The following is a 23,187-nucleotide window of genomic DNA, read 5'->3' on the forward strand; positions in this document are numbered from 1 at the left end:
GTACTTACCAAATGTTTTCCTCATTTAAAAAAATCCTTTTGGCTTGTCATAACTCTGTGACCTGGCCTGAAAACTCAGAATTTACTTGGCTGTGTTGGTCTTGGCTGCAGTGTACATCTTCTTCTAATCTTGGAGAGTTAATGAATTAAGTGCAGTTACTTATTAAAGCAGCTGCACAGTACTAACATTGCAAGGAACCTTGTAGCCCTGGTGCTGGACTCAGGATGCAGTGGGGCAGGGGGAATTGGTGCTGGGATTGCAAGGGCTGGTGTGGGGCAAGGGGAGACTGTAAAAAGGCCAGTGAGGACTGTTCTCTAGCATCCATCTCTGTTTCCCCATCACCACCTCCTTTTCATCATTGTTCCTCTGGTTTCTATCCCGCTCTGCCCCAAACCTTACCTTGCACCTGTAAAAGGGGTTTGTGTGTGTGCCTTTTTCACAGAGGTGCTAGTAAAAAAGTATTGCATCTCTCTACAAATCCTGCCTGTCCTGTATCCTTAGACAATCATGGTTACAACAGAAGTGTTACCGCTCAAAAAAATAATAACCTTAATCTTCCTGAAAGGCTTGCATTACGACTAATGAGGTTTCCCAACAGCGACCAAGGCCTGGGAGAAGTCCTCCCGTGTCCCTTGCTTATCTCTGTTGTTTCCCTTCAAGGCCTTATTATATGGTGCTTTCTTTTCTGTAGGAAATCAATCTTTCAGCAGGATGGTTCAATCAGCATTGCCTTGAAGAAATTTGTATGCCTATGAAATGTAAGGGGTTTGGTTTATTTTTTAATTTTAAAGTCAGTTGTTTTCACATCTAACAGATACATGCCCCCTGCCTTGGTGCAGTCCCTCATTTTTGTTGAGAAAAGCAAAGCAAATGAGAAATTCCTTTACTTAGGAAAAGGTCTTGATATGTTAAATATGGCTTTTAAGTCTGAATTTAGACTTGCCATTAATTACTTTTATATCTTTTCTGGCTAGGTTAAAACACGCTCTATGAATGGAAACCTCTTTCCTCTGTAACAACCTAAATGTTGTTAATAAGTAATTCTGAGCTCTCTTGGGCAAATAAGAAAATCTTTTGGTATTGTTTCATTTCCTCAATCTCAGATAAATTTTATGTCATTTTCCTGAATCCAATCCTGCTCCAATTTGTCAGTGTTTTCCCCTGGATGGGCTGCTGTTGGGACAGGGCACAGTACTTACCCCTTAGCCTTTATTCCTTAGTCTTTCTAGTACACCTGCAATTTTTCAGCTGGCTGCATGGGTTTACTGAAGTTCAGAAGAACCCTTCTTATCAGGCAACTCAAGATGACTTAAATAATTGACACATCTACAGTTGTGTTTATCCCCCTCCATCCAATTTTGACTCTTCTCCAGCTGTTACCAAAAATTGATCGGTATTTTCTTTCAGATAATTGATGAAGACACAGAGCAGTTTTGTAATCAGATCCCTGTAGGCCCCATTAAATAAGCTACTCTCAGATGATGAAACCCATTTATGATTAGAGGGGTTTCATTCATGTGTGTGAACTCACTGTCAGCTGCTTTTTAATCGATTTGGCGTTGGCTGCATTGATTTTGTGTAAGTGCTTTTAAAAACAGTCAGGGTTTCTAGCTGCATGCGTCTCTGAACTGTACAGAAGTCTGTCCTGGGACTGTAGATGTCTTCTGCCCATCCAACTCATGGTTCTGTCAGAAAACAGCAGCAAGTTTGCTTGACCAGACCTGTTTCCTGTAAAACCATGTTGATTAGAGTTAATTAATTATGCTATCATCTTTTCATTAAGTGCATAGCTTGGACTGCTCTGTTTAGAAAGTAATCTCTTTCATTTGTGTTACAAAATACTTAGGATCCTGATTCCAGCCTGCAGTTTATTATATATAGGAAATACGATTTTTTTGTTTCCCACAGGCTTTCACCCATAAATTCAGAGCGTGTGGAATGATGGGCTGTGATTTACCAGCTGAGCCATTGTTGAGTGTGCTGAGTGCCTTTTCTTTATTTCTCGATTCATGTCCTCCAAAAAAAAAATCATGACACAGTATGGGTTTTTAAAGGGTGTTTGTGTGTGTTCTTTCCCCTTAGTTCTCTCTTCTGTCATCTCTCTACTCAAGAGCTTGACAGACTGTTTTAGCATTACTGATTGCAATAACACACCAACTCAAATCCATCCATGAATCAGAACTATAGTGCTGATTTCAAAAGCTTTAACAAAAGGCGTCCCATCTGGAGCATTTAAAGCTCACGTATGGTTTGTTTTAGAGTGTGAAAATTGAAACACTCCATTCTGAGAACCCAGAAGTAAAATTGATTTTGATCTGTAGCGTAATCAACAGTTCTTTTCCAACACACTTGTTTTTTTCTTTTTTCTTCTTTTTTTTTTTGTTAGTGTGATAATTCATAAACAATTGAGGATGCCATTCCATTCCCTATAATTTTTATTTTTGTTACCTTGTTTATGCTGAATTAAACCTTGAATGAAAACAAAATTTATGTGGTGATGATAAGCAACTCTGGATTTGATACTGCTCCAGACTATTTTATTTTATTGATTGAGACATTTATTATTTCCTTTTTTTGTCTAGTTATATGGTTACCAATGACATATTCTGTTTAAAGGCTAACGAAGTGTGCTTGTATGGCACTTACCAGCCATTGATCTGGAAGTACATTCCTGAGATTCCCTTCAGATGGAGGAGGCATTGTTATCTTGATCCTAGCAAAGGTGAAAATTAGCCATAGATAGGATAAATATGGGACTCAGCAGCAGAGTAAAGTGGTTGATTACCCTTACTTTTACCTTACTATCCAAGTCTAACTTAGCACTGGGGAGCTGGACAGAATGGACCATTCCTGTGTCATTACATAACTTGCATCACTCATGTCAGGTAATTTTTAATTTTTTTTTATTTTTTTTGCACAGCAAATGTTTAAACAGTTGAAATTTCTGTGGCTTTATTAAGTCCACTGACATGTATTTCAAACTGAAGGAGTAACTCCCTGGGCCAAAATGAATCAAGGGCATTGCTGCAGGCTGAAATTGTGTTTTGGTCATTGAGTGGTGTGTTTTGTGACTTAGGTTGACAGTAAAACACAGCAAAAAGAACAACTTTATATTTGAAGTGTTCCCAGCTTGTGTTCATGGCATCTGAAGAACAGAGGATTTGACAAAAAAGTTGCAGGCGGATTGAGATGGCAGCCATTCTTTTCTCTCCAAGTTTGAATGGACTGTTTTGGGAAATGGACTGTGTGGGTATGAGTACACTGAGAGTGGCAGTCGAGAGGAAGAGAAGAATCTGGCAGAGAAGACTCTGATGGCTCATATTCAGGTGACAGTAAAAAACCTGCATATTGAAGCAATTAAATAGTCGTACTCTTTTGTTAAACTTAGAGTAGCAAAGCACTCCACCAGCCTGGGACATGAATGCTGTAATTTAGTCCTCTGAGAGCAGGGAAATGGGAAGATCACTTGTGTAAAACTCCGACCCAGGAGCTGCTGGCTCATGGGATTGGCTACAAGGTTTAATATATAGATATAGGGTTCTTTAATACCTCGAGATAGTGTCAAGAGAATAAGCCACAGGCTTGTTTCCAAGGAATTTCTTTATTAATTTAGGGGAGTAAATAAGGGGGCTTGGCCAAAGTTCAGAAGGACACCACACAAACTAGACAAAAATGTTCCACTACAATATTGATTCAGCATACTGTTAATCCACAACATTTAAGTCAAAATCCAGTTAACCAACAACACTTTAATCAAGGTCCAATCCCTCAACTCCAAACCGCCCTAAGCATCAAGAAAGGAGCAGAGAAAGAGAAGCAGAGGGATCAAGAAGAGAGAAGGAGAAACAGGGAGAGACAGATTATATCGCTACCATCAAAGCCTTGTAGAAGACCAGCTCTCAAGTCCAATGGCAGGGCCACACCACGAGGCAAACACATGCCCTTGGTTTTATTTGCTCTGGTCCCTATATCCAACCCCTCGAGGCGGGGTCTCTGACACGCCAGCTAATCTGGGGGTCCAGGCCAGGGCGAGGGGCAGTATTCTCACTGTCCCTGCCAATCTGAGCCTGGATTAGGGGCTCCGGGTGTGTGGTGTGTTATAGTTTTCCCAACCTGTTTGTGACTGACAGCTACTCTGGGGCTTCCCCATGTGAGTTCCAGGGACCTGCCATGAGGGATATGGCCCCACCCCACCTCCATGAGGTTTAACCCGTCCCTTCTCTCTACACACACACACTCTCTCTCCACAAGGTGGTTCTGACCCAATAATAATTGATCTGGTTTCTAACAACTTGGCAGTGCAAAATGACCTTAAAACTAATTTTTTGGGGTGCTATATTCTTGTAATGAGTGAGTTTCCTTTAAAGCTTCTACTTAAGGCAGGTGACTGGGGAGGATTTATTTGGGCAGCATGGCTTGTGCCGGAACTGATGAATGTAAGTGGCAGCGAGACACCAGCATTTTCCTACAGCCAGTGCTGCAGAGACTTAGACTCTGTGCAAAGTTTTGGTGTCTCTCTCATTTTTTAATGCAACCCTGAAACAGAGGGAAGAGACCTGTGATATGAGAAATGTAGCTCTGGTATGAGTGGGAGCAGCATTCATTTCAGCAGTACAGAAGTGTTTCTGCCAGCTCCACATCTTTCTCTGCTGAGCTCTACAGTTTTGTTTTGCTGCACACGTGGCTGCATGCCCTGTTACAAAGCCTTTCTCCCTGCAGAAGCATCCTCCCTGCTGAGGTTTGCTGGAAGCATTTTGTGGTACCTTAGGGACACTGTTGGTTTTCAATATGGTGGTAAGGCACAGATAGCGCAGGAAAGTGGGAAGTTCATCTGAACATGCAGTGCTGACTAGTTTACTTGTCCAGTTTCTTCTTTGCTACTGCAAAAGAGGTATGGTGATACTGGTTTCTAAGTTTTTTGCTCTCATTCTAAAATAAAGAGAATATTAGGTAGATTCGTGTCAATTTAATATCATCCTGAGCAGATCTCCTTTTTAAAACATTAAGAGTACAGAAGAAATATGATTCCCTTAAAATAATGTAATTCCAGGCAGAATTTCAAGGTATTTCATCTTGGACAATAGTGATAGAGTGTGTCCAAAAGACAGATGATTTGCAGTGTCACTTGCATTGCTTTCGGTCTCGGTGGACACCTTGAAGAGAGGATTGTTTTTGTGTTAAGGATGGTTGCTCCCACAGAGTAACATGGTGATTTCAGTGTTTTTCATGTTTTCTGCAAATACAGAAATGTTGTTAGTACCAGTCTTGATGAAGGAAGAAACTGATATTACTCATTTACGGAGGGATGATTCTCCTTTCCTCCCCTCCCCTTCACCAGAAGCAGAAGAATATAAAGTACCACCTGGGTGATTTTTAAATACAAACTTTCACATGGTTTTAAAAGGTGAGAGATTTCCAACTGATACCTTCTCATCTATGGATATCAATGAATGGATAGTGTCGTGGGTTTTTTCCTAGCAGCTGGCAGAGAAAAGAAACTGAGGGGAAGGAAGGTCAGTGATTAGAGAGGAATGCCTTGACCTCTATTCCAGACTTAAATGAAAAACTATGAGAAATACCCCCTAAATTGCCAAAACCACCTGTGGATAAGTGGTGGCTGTGGTAGTTAGGCTGTCATTCATGAAAACTGAAGAAAGGCAGAGAGATGGCTGTTTACTTTAAACATCTTGGGGAAGGAGAGAATTTCCATGACAACACGGAGTTAAATGCTAGCACTGTATAATAACAAAAAAAAAAAGTCTCTTTCAAGATATCTTTTTGAGTCTCCTGACTGAGCTCCTCTGTCACCTAAATAGTTTAAGTTTAGTGTTGAATGGGGCGTGTATGACAGGCGTTAGGGGAAAATCTTTGAACCTGTGGAGATGTGCTACAGCATCGGTACTTGCCTTTATGGTTAACTGGTAGGTACAGGAGGATCAAGAGTTTTTTCACTATTTACTGTCTGATGTGGGCATGTTTGTTCCAGAATTTACCCCTCTGCAGAATGCTTCCTTTACAGAGATGTTGTGCAAGGGGTGGTCAGGTATTGGAACAGGCTGCCCAGGGAAGTGGTGGAATCACTGGTCCTGGAAGCGTTCAGAAAGCATGTAGGTGCAGCACCAGGGACATGGTTTACTGCTGGACCTAGCAGTGTTAGTTTAATGGCTGGACTTTATGATCTTAGAGGTCCTTTCCGACATTAACAATTCTATGATTCTCTGATTTGTGTCCCACACAAATCATAGACACTTTGTGAAATGTTTCTAAAAGTAAGCAATTCCTAGACATGTTTGTTTAGTAGTTTTGAAGATATCACAGACATGTGTTTTGGAAAACAACACTGAAATAAGCAAACGAGTCAGAATCCACATGGTGCAAAGTAGTCTGGTGCGCGTTACCCATCCTGTGTTATCCCAGTTATCAGCTGTATGGGAACAGTTCTTTTATAGGAAGCATGACAATAGACTGACCTATGAAGTGTAATTTCATTTTCCTATGACAAATTTAATTAACAAGATGGGAAGTTTGGTGCATTTGGATGTTTTGGAATACTGGTAAGAATAAGCCAAGATATGGTCATCACTAATCAAGGCAAGAGGATTTCCTGCCAATGTTTTTGCATGCTGTTTTTGTCAGCCCCCAGCGTGAAGGAGTAAGATGAAAGATCTATTTAGACCCTGATGAACATCTTTCATTCATGCATGGATTGTGGAAGAAGTAGTGAGACCTGAAGATTTTGGACTAATATGGGTGTGGGCAGACTTGCTCTATGTGCAGGGCACCTTGCTCCTTCTCAGCTGTCCCAGGCTCTGTAGAAACTTTAGCCTGCTGTTGCTCTCCCAATATAACCACTATTTCACCCTTATATCAGTGCTAGCAAGATGGAGACTGTTAATCTGGGTCAAATACACCAGAGAGCTACTCATTTGTAACACATTTAACCATCACCATACCATTACCACGTTTGGACAACCTGATAGTAAAAATGTTGTCAGTTGTCAATTTTTTTGTCTGCCATTTCTTTTAATTCCCTTTTTCTTAGGAAAAGATTACCTGGAGAGTGAAAGGTGATTTTACTTTTGCAAGTAGTTGTGGGGCTGTGCAACCACGTTCCTCCTTTTTTGCCTATCAGGTGGCTGCTGCATCTGACCCTGTACTCTGCTCTGTCCTCCTCCTCTTTCTTTTTTTTACCTCCTCTTTCCTATTTGCTACTTTATTTTAATAGTCCAGTGTAACTAGTCAAGACCAGCAATGTGACTGTAATACAAAGACAAATTAGAAGCAATGCTTTCAACTTTCTGCCAGTGAAGTTTGCCAGGTCTTGCTGAGACAGATAAGGCCATATTAATGACATTTGCTAAATACTAATTTGCAAGAGAGAAAGGTGCCCAAAGAAAAGCAGGAATTCCTTTCATAGGTATTCTTTTTCTCTTAATGTTTAAATTATTTTCAAAAACAGCTTAAGGTCAACTACAGGTCTTTATCTGTTCCCCAAAAGAAGAGTAATATCCTTAAACACCACTTGAACTGTGGTCTATGGATAGATGGATATATGGATATATGGTTTCTCTTTTTAAAAAAGTTATCTCTTTAAAAAGAAGATATTTATCATTTTTTAAATTGTGCCTTTAATAGAACCTAATTATTTTATGTGACATTTATTTGTTAATGTATTAAAAGCTCTGTGTGTGTGCATTGCTTGTTTTGTAGAAAAAAAAAACAAACAAGGAGAGCTCAATATAAAATCCTAAACTGCAATTAATAGCATACTTATTCATTCTTTAGTTCTCTGACAGAGCAATCAATTGTGGAAAAAATGGTTTAAATGAAGACAAAGCAATACTTTCTTGCCCAAAAAGAAAGAAAAAAACCCATGCATCTTGTTCCAGTGTTTTCTCTTTCTCTGTGTTGCATTTCATCTTCAACTCTGAAATAAGAGCAAATGACATAAAAGCCGGGGTTAGAAAACCAAAGAGGAAGGGTGAATCCATTGCTTTTTTACTCAGTTGAAGATAATTATACCACTAACCCCAGATGTGAAAGGCTCAATTCCCTTTACTGCCTGGGGGAACTTGAAGCCATTTCCAGGAACAGTTCCTGTAAACGTGTATGGGAGCGGCTGATCCCAGAATACCCTTTTTGCTTTGCCAGTGGTGTTCCCACTTTGCACAGCTTACTTAAATATTCATTAAATGAGGAAAAAAGTGAGCTCTGCAGCAGAGGCAGGTGTAGAGAGCTGCTCAGGGAGCTTGCGGTCTGTGGCTCATCAGCCCACTGCCATACAGCCACCACTATTGCACAGGGGCTGCGGCATCACCCAGACCCCAACCTGTCCCACTTTGGGACTGGAGGAAATGCACTTCCCTGTGTCTACAGACTTCTCTATTTCCTCCAAGATAGTTTGGGGTCTGTAACACACGACCATATTATTACCGTGCATGGATGGTGTAAGAGTGGTGGCCATGCATTCACCCATCTTCCTGTCAAGAGGGGCAGGTGTGCTGTGGTGATGTGCAGCAGGCTCAGCAGATCAAGGAGGCTGAAGTCTGCTCCCTGCCTGGGCTGGTGGTGCCTGGCCGTGGGGTTTTCAGCTGGGGGATGGAAGGTGCTGACCAAGTCCCTGTGCAAGGGCATGAAATTGGCCATTGCAGCTGAGAAACCCAGCTCTCGTACAGGAAGTGCATTTCCTTCTTTGGCCTTTTCCCACAGTGTTTCAGGAATCTGTACCTTTGCTTTCTTTGTTTTTATTAACGTACCTCGATATCAAAGCATCCTGGAAACAGTGCTGTGAAAACTTCGGCGATGTTTTGTCATTTTACTTTAAGGCGCCTTGAAACTTCATTTCCCAGTAAATTGCTACATATCCCAACTCTAATTAACTGGTTAGTATCGCAACAGTGATCAAGGGCTTTAAAACACTCTGGGTAGGAGATATCTCTCCCAGCTTTATCAGCACATTGTATCATCCAAGTCTAACCTTATCTTTGCACTGCTCTTAATAACTGCTTGTCCGCTTTACCCATAAATACCTAACCCTTTCCATCTATACAGTCCCTTTTACTTGGGGGGAAAAAATGCATCTTGCTTCCTTGTAAGTCCTTTATGGGAGTGAGACCTGCAAATCATTACTGCTGGCTTCTCCTGAACGGGTGGTCACTTCTGGCTCCAGGGACCGCAACTCCATATGGGTACATTATTTCACCATGTCATTATCCTCATCTCTCTCCATTTGCCTCCTGCTTTCCTTGATGTATTTCAATCTTTCTTCTAGCTCTGATTCTGTAGTTAATAGGAACACAATCCCTCCTTTGGAGTTCCAGATGTTACACCAGTAAAAATATTTTGTAATGTGTTTTCTATTCTTAGTACTTAACACAGGGAATTATTTCTTAGCTTTGTGTTTATATGTGATTTGTAATCCCTCTGGAAAAAAACGATGGCTGCTAATGTCATTTATAGATGAAGTGAAAGTATACACAAAGTTCATAAGCATTTTAGCTAGTATAAGTGCAAATACATTATTTACATGCAAATATTATGAGGATGTTTCTTTCTCTTATAATACTTGGAGTTTTATCTATTCCTCCAGGTGTTCTGTTCTCTGATTTATCACTGCTATCTTGATGAGTTAAAAAAAAAATAGCTATTGAGAAGTGTTTTTAGGGGGGGGAAAAAGACATTGTTTATGTGTAGAACTTCTTTCTCCTCCTTTGAAACTCACAGAATCAAAGACTTGGTACAAAAGCAAAAATCTAATCTACTGCAATCCAAACTGTATACAATGATGTCTTAAAAGTAAGTTTGATAGTAGAAGCAAGTCAGATAACGTAAACTACATGTACCAGTTCATAAAATCAGTAATTATCAGTTCTGTTCTGTTAATAAAAACAGTTTAGTTTAACAGAGTCACTCTGCTCTCAGTCACCTTCATTTGAAGTAAAATATATCAAAATCAGATTTAGGATCTTCAGAAACTGGAGTAGATTTATCCAAGTCAATGGAGCCACCTACAGATTTGACCCTGAATATCTGATAAGATATGCAGCCCAAAGTTTCACAAGCTTGTATGTTAGATGTGTGTGCACAGTGCAAATCATGTTTTTTAATAAAATTTATTTACTGTTAGTGTGGATTTTTATAAATGGAGCTTTCAAAGAGGTAATACCTATTCCTGTGCTATGTTGCCATCATGCTTCTCACTTCTCAAAGCCTGCCTCTTACGCAGCAGAAGGCCTTTATACTCAGTACTTGGTTTGACAGTGAAGGGTGAACTCAGAGACAAACCTGGACCTGTCATATCTGAAGGAATTTCACTGACTAAGAAATGAGATAAGCCCTATTGCCTTCTTCAGTATTTGGCTGCAGGTGGGACACTCTTTAAAAAACCCAAAAACTCAAACGTTAATGTTTTAGCAGTTTTGTGGAGTGTGGAGATTGCCATGGTAATTCCCTCTGGAAGATAAAAAGCTGGGGATAGCCATCAGGAGGTAGATGTAGATAAAAAAGGCCTTAGCTGCTTTTTACAGATGTTAACGAATACCCTCTGAATGGTTGCTGCTCATTTTCATGAGGAGTTTGGGGATCTGTGGAGTCTTCTGCTTATCAGCAGATGAAATCAGAGCTAAACCTACCCACCTGCCAACCTGAACTGATCTTCTGCCCTTCCTCTCTCCAGACTGGCTCCTCTACCCTGTGCCAGAGGCAGTTTTAGCACATTAGAGCTTTGATGAATCCTAAATACATAGTCAATACACTAACTGTGCTCAGCAACCAGCAGTATGTTTTCATTAGAAGAAGCTTTCTTAGCTGAAAGTGTGATGCTTTGACAGTATTTCACTTAATTGATTTCTCATTTTTCAAAGTAAGGCATGCAGGCTATGTTCTTAGTTCTTTCCCACTTTGTATAAATACCGACAGTTGTCAAAAAAAAAAAAAAAAAAAGAGAAAGATATAAAATACTAACACCTTCATTAGTATTTTTCACTGACCTGTCTCTAATGGCATGTACAGCAGAGGAGGTGAGGAGTGGAGATCAGGACTCAGTGTGCCCAGCTCCTGGAGTAGCTCCTCTCCATTGTGCTTGAATTCCTTCCACTAAGCCCAAACAGAGTTTTGCTCTTTAGTACAGCTTAGGCTTCTGTCCAATCAGTCCAGATTGGCAGATTTCAGTCCAGATGGTTATGATAGATATGGTACCCTCTCTTTTAATCTCGACTAAAGAAGTTTTGACAAAGGCCTGTGAATTAAGTGGGCTATGAGTAGCAATGACTGCGTGAATTTCACATTTTTGCCTAGTCCATCTGCCAGGCTGCAAAGAGGGAAGGAAAACAAGCCATTTTAGTATAAATTAGGATGCCTGAATTGCACGAATCCAATTAGCTAACAGGCAGGACATTTCTCTGCTATTACTACTATTTAAAAAAAATTCTCTTTGGCAAAATGCACGTTGAGTAGTAAATCTTTCCTTTTCAGGCTTGCCATCCATTTGGTACCTTTGTCCCACATTTACATGGAAATTTTACTCCCCTTGAACACAAAGCTTGTCCTCTCAGCATGCAGGCTGCATTAATTGTCAGTAATGTGGGCAGAAATATATTCTGTAGCATTATATCATCAAAACTGAACGGGATTAATGGCCTGTCCTGTTGTTATAAGGAGTTTGGCACTGGTGTTTTATCTGTCAGTGAGATGACTATATTGTTTTTGGGTAACTGGCATAATAGCCTTTAGTATAATTGCTTATCTGAATCCACACAATTAAAACTGTTTTCTGGGAGGACTTTGTGCTTGAAACTCACTTTGGTGGACACTTTCTTTGCCAGGAGGGAGAGGACAGCACAGTATGCTTCACGTGACTCCGTAGCACAGTTCCACTCGCTGAATGCATCCTTTTTTCAGTGACAACTGCCTTTTGCAATATCGGGTTGCCTTTCTTTTAACCTTGCCCTGCCAGTCCTCCCTGCTTCCTCACGAGGAGCTGGTTTGCAGCCCTCTGAAGTCAGTGAAGTTCCCATGGCTTTTAGCCATGCTGCAGGAGCCCAGATCCTTCCCTCCTTGCTACTTTCTCTTTAGCACAAACATCCACAGCTCCTAGCCTCATCCCCCAACAGGTTTTGGCCCTTGATTCCCAGAAGCACTGGTATGGACCTTCATTTTTCTTCTTCTCGTGTCGTTTTATTACTTCTTTCATAGACCTGTAAGGGCTAATGGAAGGCCAGACCCCCAGGAGTAGTTTTCACCCACACTGGCGTCTTCTTCAGGCATGGTCTTATGGATCCTCCTTCATGAAGGCATTTTGAATCTGGGTTTCAGCAGATGAATTCAACCTGCCTTTGCATGGTGGGGGAAAAAATTAGTAACACATTCTGGTGTCTATGCGTATTTAAAAATGTTAGTTCCAATGGGTATTAATAGGAAGCTAAAAGTTCTTCATTAGGAGAATGAAAGTGGGGAAGCAATTTACATTCTGTATTCAGCAATAGCATTGCAGCTGAAAGGCTGAAATGCCAGAGATTTCACGATGGAAGTCTATTTTCACACTTTATGAAAACTGAAGTCACACTAATAAAGCATAAAGTAGGATGTGCTGTAAATATTATAAGTTTTCTGCAAGTCTTCAAAAATTCATGTGTGTCCCAGTGTCTGTACTGAAGCTTACTTGCCATAGATGGGTTTTCAAATAGAGAGTGCATTAATTTGACTGATTAAAGCTTCTTAATCCCTTCTATCCAATGGTTTAAGAAAGTAACAAAAATATCTGCATTCAAAAAACTGAATTATGTCAGCCCTTTAGATGAACTGTTGGTTTTGAAAGTTGAATCTCCTAATTTAACAAAATGTTAAGTTTATCTAATGTAGATTATTTTTAGTTTCAAAGAGAAAAATATTGATTCTTTGCTGTCTCCTCCATTCTTCAGTCAAGCACAAAAAACACAGAAATATGAGTATTAAATAGTGTTTTAAGCTGTCACCCATTAATACAGAGGTTTTAAAAATTAAATTGGAGATCAATAAGAAACTTAATTTTAAGAACATTTCTTGACCATGTCAAACTGTTTGAGCTTGTTGGTATCTTAATGGACATTAATGGAGATATTTTAAAAACACGAATAACTTGCTGAAGTAGTTGGTTATTTTTAACACACACATGCACTGGTTGCAATTGGTTTTTATTGCTGTGGAAATAGCAGACAACACTAACAGCAATAAAAGATTAAGATTAAACATATTTGTTAAAAAAGAAGGTTGTTTTGAAAATAAAATTAGGAGATGGCAGGGTAACTGTACATTTCCTGTATAGCAGTTCTTTTTCAGTTACTTAATGCAGTCTTATTTCCCAATGTTATTTGTATATGATATTATTTTTGTTGAACGCACATGATTATCTACAGAATCATTTTGAATTAAAGCTGATAAAAGTTCTAGAACATATAATTTTTCTTGATACCACATGCTGCCTTTCATGTGTAGTTTGTTATAGTAAGGTACTCTTCAATATGTTTACAAATCCATGCTTGGAAAAGCAAGTGTGTGTTCTAAGGGGTAGGTTTTCAGAAGGATTTATGTACAAGCCAAAGTGTGTTCTCGGACCATGACTTCCCTGTTTGCAGGAGAGCCATCTCCATTCACATAAATACTGCCATATGTGTAGGTTTGCAGGTCTGTCTGTATGCAAGTGTCCAGCCAGGCGAGGCAGTGCTGGGACAGTGGCTTGAGGATGCTCAGCTTTATGGGCCAGTGGCAATGTCTGCAAAAGCTAAATTCCTCCATTTTAGACGGTGCTTGCTCCTTTTGTCCCCTGTCCCCCAAACCTGAGGGGCCCTCTAGGAGCACACTGGCCACATCCATAATACACAGCCCTCAGCCACCAATCTCCTTTGAGCCCTATTATAATGTTTGGTGGTCCTAAGACACAATTATTATTTGTTGTGCATCTTTTTAGTTATAGGTTTCTGGAAGCATCAGTGGTGTTTTGGTAACATGAAATAGAGGACCTGTGTTCAGTGTCTTGGGACCGTGGAAGGAGAGCAGCTCCTACATGAGGACATCATGATGATGTGTTGATATAATGTTAGAGGGGGAATGCTGTAAGGAGGACACAGACAAATTTGGGGTAGTCTTCATCATGCTAGCCTTAGGGGATGGAGCAACATATCCCAGGACCATGTCCAGAGACTTGAGGAAGCTAAAACAGCAGGCAGTGAAGGAGAGTGAACTATCAGGAGCCAGCACTTGGCCTCACTCCCTGGCCTGATTTTATTTAAAATACAGTCAAGCAATCCTGAATCACAGCAAAGCAAATGTACAGAAGTTCTACTCACTGCAAAGAGAGTAGCAGGAGAGTGCAAGGAGCAGAGGACGTTTGACATCTATGTGTTCAAGTAGTGGAAAGGTTCAAGTAAATGTGTGACAGGTTACATTACTTTAAGTTTCTTTTATTGACATGTCTGGTCAAAAATGCTTAGCTAATGAGGCTAGTTCTTTTGCTTTTATTTCTGGTCAAAATGATCTCTAATGTAAAGAATCACATGATTGACAGTTGGGCATCGCTTTAATGTCTTGTGTTGCAAGGTGAATGTGTGCACTTAATGAAAAAGGTGGCAAAATTGCCTTCAGAGCAACTTTTATGAAAACACTGGAATTTTGGATGAAACATTTATGAGGAAAACATCTGCTTTTACAGAAAATCAAGACTGAAAAACCTAAAAATTGGAGCCTGTTGCTCCAGAGCCATCCCATGATGCTGCAGAGCAGTGGTAGTTTGGGTGGTTCGTGTCCCCAACCCCTTGGTGAGCTGTATTCCCAGCAGGGCTGTATTTCCCAAAAAGTAGCACAACTCTTTGCCATGATATGCAGGGCAGGACTTCTTTTCAGTATAAGGTGATAGCAATGGTGTGAGGTGTATTTTGGTGCTCTTGAGTATGCAAGGTCTAGTCAATTCACAAGTTTCAATGACTTTAAACACCCGAGATGTACAGTCTAATAGCACAGCTCTCTAACAAGCCTTGGCCCCAGTCTACCCTGGGATTTCATGCCAGCATAACTTTGTTGAGCTGAGCCACGATAAGGTATGATTTGGGACTGGCAGGGCTTTGCCAGCCAGAGCTCCTGGAGCGGGCATAGCTACACTGCCAAACCTGCTGCTGGAGGAAGCTCACTTGGCATTAAGGCAGCTTGGGGCCAGTGCTGACCACATCTGGGGGAGAAGCATGTTAGTTTGGTAGAACCGTGCATTCTACACACAGTTTTCCACCCACCACTGCAGAGAGCATAATCTGTCATATTTAATTTATCACATTAAATCATGGGCTGTTCTTGCATTCTTGATCATACCCCCTTTCAAGGCAGCTGTACCAGAGGTCATCAGCACTGGCCTGTGGAAGACCCAAAGATATTTGAGATGGAGGCAGGAACCTCAAAAACAACAACTTGGTTGTTGTAATTTGCAGTCTGATCATGCTTTTTTTGCTCAGCAATGTCCCTGACAGGTCCCATACACTGTGTACAGCTGGCTGTTTTGGTCCTATGCCAAATGAGAATTTCCTAGTGTGAAAAGAGTTCTCAGTTGTCTATTTTGAATCCTTTCTGGGCTTCCAGAAGAGTACAAATCATGCTTAACTGGGCTGTAGAGCTAACACTGAATACCTTGAATCAAACCCATAAATTAGAAAGTGAAAACTGGGTCTTATTGTCCAGGAAATACAAAATGGAGTGTCTTATGTTCCCCAAATCGCTCTTCTATTGAGCCACATTGCAATGATGATGACTTTTTCTGAATGGGGTGCTAGCATACAATTTTTCCTCAGGTACCTAATGGTCATGCTTCCCTATCTAATTCTCTCAATGGAAGAGCAGAAACAGACAAGAGTCTCTTCTTCTGCTTTGCTGTAAATTCAGGGAAACTACATTTGCTGGAGTAGAATTAATCCACTCTGTACTTACACCAGTTCACCCCTTGTCATGGTCCAGCCTGTTACCTACAATAAAGGCTGCTATGTAACATGGAGGAGTACAATAGAGGAACACAGTTTCTTAATAGCTTAATAGCTTGACAAGCAAAGCCTCAAATCAGAAGAACATAAGGCTGACAAAAGGCTTTGTTCATGTCTTTCTAAAACCTTCCCAGCACCTGTGCTGGGGGTAAAAAAAAAAAAAGGAAACTGGTTTGCAGGCACAGTTTTCCGATGACAGAAGTCCGGAGGCACTTCAACACTAGATTTTGCTCTTCCATTATATCTGGCAATGTCTCTGAGCAAAGGTGCCTGTTTCCTAAACAGATAAAGCTGTGCTGCCAACTACAGTGTTTGTGGCTTGGCAAATCCCATTCTGGCTGCCAGCTGCCCTAATGAAACTAACTGAAAGTTCATCTGCAGCATGAGGAGTCCTGTGATCGGATAGGTTTTGCCTTTGTGTTGACTTTAAAGTAGGGAACTGCAGCAGGCTCGATTTAGATGGCTCTTAGGGTTTATTAAGTGCTTTTTGATTGACTATACTGTGTGATCACTCCTGTCTTGTCCTTATTGCATGATGCTGTATGTCACCTTTGCACTGGAAAAAGTCCCAGCTTTACAAAGGAAGAATGTTCCACTAAGCAGCCTTGCCAGTGTGGCCTCTTGGTCACAGACTATATCATACAGGGGTCTGTGGCACACCTGCTAATGGGCCATGAAACAACAGCAGCAAGGCAAGGCACCCTTGAATTTAAACATTTTGAATACAAAATCGAAGGGCCTTTATGGTTTCCTTGATGTTTGAAAGGCGAGTGTCAGCCCAGCTGTACCTTAACCCTGCTCCTTGTCAAGCACGTCACAAAGTGCTGTCTCGGAGCACGTGGACCCATGCCAATCAGGTGCTTTCTGGAATATTCTATAATCCATAGGACCATCTGACCAAACTGGTTTAAATGTTTTATATCCTGTAATTACCATTATACAGTTTAGTAAGGGGACAGCAGAACCTTTTTTCCCCGGGCCCCCAAGTGTTTCATCAAACTTTTCTTTAGGATTGTTTTACAATCAGACTGGCATGTTACGCTCCTGAATAAAATAGAAGGTGAGTACTGGGAGAGCCTGTTGTTCACCCTGGCCATGTCCAGCATGGCCAGCAGAGTCTTTGATTTTCCCAATATGAAATCCTGTAGCTGGAAGAGTACTGCCAGTCACTGAAAGATGTTACTGCAAATACAGAGGGAGTGTCACAGAAATGATGCCAAGGAGAATTCATGGAGAAAGGCAACAGTGTCCAGGCCCACCTGTTGAAAGGTGGAAAAAACATACCATAGTCTGATGAATGAGATTACAAAGACCTGACTTTTCACTCTCTTTTTAAGGTCTTCATTCTTTAATCTATCTCTCTAGATCTCCTTCAGTTGGCATCCCAGACTGTGCACTGCTAGATATCAAAACTCTTTGGTGTGGTGTGGAGTCCTGAAGGTCCCCATCAGCACTGGTTTATGTGACAGGGTACAACATGCCTGCCTATAATGACCATTGCTGACTGATACAGAGAGGTGGGTCCTGAGACCTGCTGCTGAGGTAATAGCATGGTTAAAGGAGACAGTGTATTTGGCTGCTATGGGAAAATGGTTAAAGGGATTGGCAGATCATGTAGTATTATCATAATCAGGAGGTGTGTGTTGATTTGGGCTTGCTCCCCCACTCCATAAGATCAACATGCTGTTCTTCTTCAGGCATCTTACAGTGTCTCCTGCTGCAGCTTTCCTATGTCTTTTCATAGGCTATTGTATTCTCCTGTCCTGGACCATGAGCCTTGATCTCCCAGGCTCCTGTGTGGGTCCTTTCTCCACACTGTAATGCTGGACTCACTTTAGCACAACCAGTAGCAGGTTGCATAGAACACTGAACAGTTTGAACAGAACCAGTTTGGAAAATTGCTGGCAGGAGATTATGTTTAGGACCCTTCCTCAGACCTGAGAGACTGATGCTCAAATGCCTGGGCTGAATTGGTCAGAGCAGGCAACTATACCTGGCTGTTCCTGTTCTGACTTAACACCCTAACTACTGAACTGTTGTGGAAAACACCAAAACCCTCAGTTTTGCTATAAAACAGCATGGGGGGGAAAGGTAGATGCTACCTATTTTCCTAAAGAGACAGAGTTTTCCCAATAGCACTGTGCTGATCTTACTGCAGGCAAGGGTGGGAACATTTGTTTCCAAGTTGGCTTCAGCACTCAGATCCCTGAAGATTTTAAACATCCCTAACTATGCATAAATAAAATAATGCCTAAACATAATCCCTCCCATGTCATCCTGACTTCATATACAAATGCCAGCTTTAGCGGTGTGGCTTTTCTCTTAGCTGTGGCAGCAAAAATGTTACCTGTGTCCTTGGACAGAGAAATGTTTTGAAATGTGTTGAACAGCACAGAGTATTTGAGACTGGTTTTTCCCTTGCATGTGTGTGCGCACACAGCACATTAGATATCATGAAAATAAACAAAATGAGAAAGTATCCAGAGGCACCAAGCAACGGGTGACCATGTACACGAGCTGCAAAATTTCTCACACCAAGCTCATGACATGGATTTCCTTGCTGCAGCCCTTTACATCCCAATAGATTTTCTGTGCTGAGCGGATAATGTTTCCAGCTGGTGACAGGAGGGCATTTTTTCATCATAAACCAATATGCATTTAGTTTCAGGCCGCCTTATGTTTTTACAAGATATAGTTTTTCTCTTTAGAACTCTATTTGAGAATGAAATTGAATAAGGGTGTTTTAATAGTACATGAAGTATGTGGGTGGCTTTGCTTGCTATGTTTTAGAAGATGCTGCACCTTCAATTTAACGGACAATGCTATGCTTCAGTAGACCATTATATTAGTCCACTATTCCTAACATAGCAGTCATATTGAAGTTGTATTGCTACATTATACAAGTATGGTTAATTAAACCGAGTTATCAGCCCAAGCTCATACAATAGCTGTGTGTGTGTAAAGGAGAAGCAGTGAGTTAGAAAAAAAGTGTATATTCTAGAGAAAAAGAAAATGAAAAAGAGAGGGAGAGAACGGGCACAGTTAGAGCATGGATGGCAGAAGAGAAATTGGATGGTGACCACTAGTGCTGCAGCCTGACCTGTACTGTGCCCTGCAGCCATTCTGAGTAATTAGGGAATCTGTTAATTTTTTGCATCATTATTACAGGAAAAGACATACCTTACCACATGGAACTAAAGAGGGATAGTACAAATGAAGCATCACTGACAGTTTTTAAGATAGATGTTCAACAAAGGTTTACTTAATGTCTCTGAAGTGCAAAGCATAATAGGGCTGTGGGTTGAATGTGTCTGGAATAAAAAATATATATCCTCTGCACTATCCTTCCTTCCTGCTCCAGCTGGCTTTTAATGCACAGTTGAAAACAATCAAGCATAAATAGTAATGCTTGAAAGAAAAGTTGATATTCAGACTGTGAATGTGTGGGACTACAAAAATTTTTTGTTGGGTCTTTGATCATATTCCAGGGAGGTATGAGAAACCACAGCAATAGTACCTCTTGCTGTTGAGCAGGGCACCTCAAATGCATGAGGGGCAAAGCAATGTGGGAATCCTCTGCAGGCCTTTGCAGAAAATCAGTGTCCCAGTATGTTGCCTAATGTGTAGTTGCCTGCTGTTGATGACTGCACTGTTATCATTTTCTTTTTATTTGGCTCATTTAAGTCTAGTACCTGAGCTTCAGGGAATAGCTGGCACTTTTAAGTTGTAGTTAAAAAATTCCGCTTTTCTTTGTACTCTTTTTATTGGTGCCTGTTGACCGTAAACCTACCAGGGAGAGTTCAGTCTGTCACCAGTCTATCCTTTAATACTCCATTCATAGCATGACATATTTCTACTGAAAACGAATCCAAAGAAATCCCAAAGGCACAGATGATTTTTTGGGGGGAGAAAAAAAAGGCTTTAATATACTGAACTGGTTCTTGAAAGGACTAACATCGGCTGAATTATAAAACCGAGTGAGTGTAGCTGTGATGCCAGCAGTTAGCATTAAAGTGCATTTATCCGTGGCAGGCACTGCCGATTTAAACTTAGCTGTAGGTTGGTGGGCTTTCATTTACTGCAAAAGGCCTGCCATTGTTTACATAAATATGGCATGAATTCTTGAACTTATGTCTTTGGAGCATCAGTTTAGTGTAAGTTTAACTAATACACAGAAGAGGTGAGTTTAAGAATGAACATGTTGCTGCACCATCTGGGTGGTTTGATTGAGTGGCTGCTGGGCATTGTCTGGGATTACGTGTGGATCTGCAAGGAGGAGGCTTATGGAAGTGGGAGCCATCATATCTAGCATAGCCTTGGCCATGCTGCTCCATGGCTTCTGTGGAGCCAGGTCAGTTTGTTGCAGCAGCCTGGGTTGAGGTGCCTCTTGGTAGGTCATGTTGTATGAGTGTGGAAAAAAAAATGGGAGGAAACTAATTTTTAGGAAAGGAGACTGTATTTTGGGACCTGGTTGCTTCAAAGGCAGACCCTAAGATGGACAACTTTCAATGCCTGCTTTTGAGTTTTAGGCAATAGGGCAAAAATGGGCAGTTAAATAACAGCTTTAATGAATAGCAAAAACCCGTGCAAGACATTGCAAAGCATGTTGGGGAGACTCTCACAGGATGATTTCACTTGTTACCAGTAACATCGCTGTCTTCAATTGGATGGGTGTTGGTTTTTCCATAAATTACCTTCCAGAGTACGACACACTAGCATACTTTTTCTCACTGGCTTATATATTTTTCCTGTAGAAAAAAGATTTTCCCAATTTTTAATTATCTTTAAAATGTGAATATGGGTCTATTTCTTGTTCATGAAGTGCTCCGCACCAAATTGTTGGTTATACTAACCACTAACAGATTCATCTCTTTCTTTTGTTAGTAATAGAAAATCTCTTTACTAGGCAGAGTTTCACAAATCCAGTAGCAACTTTGTTGCAAAGGCTTCTAGATAAAGTAAGACACTTCAGACACACGACACTCCATAGTACAATAAAAAAATAAAGTTTTTCCACAATAATGTTGTCGACTTTTATCAAACATGTACCAAATCCTGGGTTATTCAATACATGTCTGTATTTTGTCAAAGCAAATAAAGATATTTTTTGTGATAAATCCTTTCTGGTTTCCTTAATTCTACCAAGAGTACACTAACATCAGATGTAAATATCCTGAATTTTGGGATAAGTGCCTTATAGATAGAGCCTATAGCAACGTCTCACACTCAGATCTCAGCTTACCTGACAGTGACATTGTTCAAGTTCACATCTGAATTTAATTTTCATTGATTGGGACACTCCCTCAAATTACTTTTTACATTATTTCTATCAGAGTAACATTTTTTCTACTCTTCAGCTTTATTTCCCTTCCACCCCCACCCCTCCTTTATTTATTTTCTTTTCCCTTTCTCCAGGATCAAAAAATGCAAAAGTATATTTGATTGTAGTACATTTCTTTATATACCTGTCCAGTGTGCTTTTTGACTAGGCTATACAGATTGGTGAACTATTTGAAATCAAGCAGTCAGCAGTTCTGTCTTGCTCCCCACAAGTCCTGAAGTTGTTTTTATTCCCTCTGTGAAAATGGCTATGTCAGCAGAGAGTACAAAAGGAATCAAATTATACTTCATCTTATTATGAAACCACCTGGAAGTCAGTGGAAACATCCCACTCCTCTTTGCCTTCCATGTCTTTGATCCACTTGAAAAGCCTCATCCACTGTCAGGAGGGCTTACCTCCCTGCCAACTCAGCACTATAAGAAACTATATTTAAACTGAAATTTAGTCTTGAAAATGCCCAACAAAGTTTTCCCCATGTGTTTCACCTTCTTCCCAATGCTTGATTAGGTTCTCCTAGGCACAGTATTGCAAACTCCACTTATCAGGAATCCAAGAGGCAGCCTCCTTTCCGCTTCTTTCTCTCTAGAAATACCTGCAAGATTTACTTTAATCACAGGGGTCAGCAAGCAACTAGCATTATTCCATCACTGGATCTCAAAAAGTCCCTGCTAGGGAGGGTTGGTGCCACAGCTGTCTCTAAGAGGCCACATTGCTTGTGGGACTCAGAGGCTTACGTTACTGCTGGAGCAAGTCCAGAGGAGGGCCACACAAACGATCAGAGGGATGGAACCTCCCTTTTACGAGGACAAGCCGAGAGAGCTGGCGTTGTTCAGCCTGGAGAGGAGAAGGTTCCAGGGAGACCTCATAGAGGCCTTCCAGTACCTAAAGGGGACCTTCAGGAAGGCTGGAGAGGGACTTTTTTGCAAGGGCATGTAGTGATTGGAATAGCTTTAAACTGAAAGAGGGTAGGTTTAAATTAGATATTAGGAAAAAATTCTTTACTGTGAGGTTGGTGAGGCTCTGAAACAGGTTGCTCAGTGAAGCTGTGGAGGCCCCATCCCTGGAAGTGTTGAAAGCTGGGTTGGATGGGGCTTTGAGCAACCTGGTATAGTGGTAGGTGTCCCTGCCCAAAACTTTGGAACTAGATGATCTTTAGGGTCCCTTCCAAGCCAAACTATTCTATGATTTTATGATCAACAACCCATCCCTGGCAGCCCATTAACTTCATTGGCAGATTGGCTGCAAACAGCACTCGACCCAATTCTTTCCCTTCCTGCCTAGGACTCCTTCCTCCTGGGACAACTGAGAATGGCGGGAATGTAACACAGAGGGGGGAGGTTTATGGGTTTATTTACTGGCCCTCAGGATACACCCTGCTGTGAAGACTAACATACACAGAGGCACGTGCTTGCACACGTGCACATTAAGGCTGCCACAGTGTGATCATACAATCTCCTTTCAAAGCACTTGCTCGTCTCTTTAATATTTGATAGCTATTTGGCTGTCAACAGAGAGGAGCAGAGCTTTTTGTTATGTAACTCCTATTAGAAGTTAGGGTTTGATAAAGCATAAGTTGCATTTCTCATTATGAGAAATAAAGTGTGTTTCTTACTTCTTTGCATCCAAATGCCAGCCTTTGATGTCTGTACTTGGCCTTCACTGCAGCTAAAATCTCTTATGGCATGTACTTCATAGCCATGTAAAATAGCAATGCGTTCTTCACCCTGCTAGTGAAGGAGATGCCAAATGATGTCAAGTTGAGGCTGAAAGTGCTTTTCTGCTCTACAACCAAACAGCTGAGCTCTGGAAGCTTGTTATTGCCTTTTGAGGATCTCCAAAGCCAGTTGCAATGAG

At 41.0% G+C, this 23,187-nt stretch overlaps 1 protein-coding gene and 1 long non-coding RNA gene across 2 annotated transcripts in view; one reads left to right on the forward strand and one right to left on the reverse strand.

Annotated features, from left to right (window-relative positions):
• Positions 1 to 23,187, forward strand: part of SH3RF3 (SH3 domain containing ring finger 3) — a 249,718-nt gene that overhangs the window by 64,923 nt on the left and 161,608 nt on the right. The gene's annotated exons all lie outside the window — the stretch shown is intronic.
• Positions 20,540 to 22,070, reverse strand: LOC113963657. Its single transcript, XR_003532910.1, has 3 exons — positions 21,819 to 22,070; positions 21,235 to 21,294; positions 20,540 to 20,740 (listed from the first exon to the last, which is right to left on the reverse strand). It is a non-coding gene; the product is annotated as an uncharacterized LOC113963657 (long non-coding RNA).

The sequence above is a fragment of the Neopelma chrysocephalum genome, unplaced genomic scaffold, assembly GCF_003984885.1.
Source record: "Neopelma chrysocephalum unplaced genomic scaffold, ASM398488v2 Primary Assembly neopelma1_25, whole genome shotgun sequence".
NCBI classification, from domain to species: domain Eukaryota; kingdom Metazoa; phylum Chordata; class Aves; order Passeriformes; family Pipridae; genus Neopelma; species Neopelma chrysocephalum.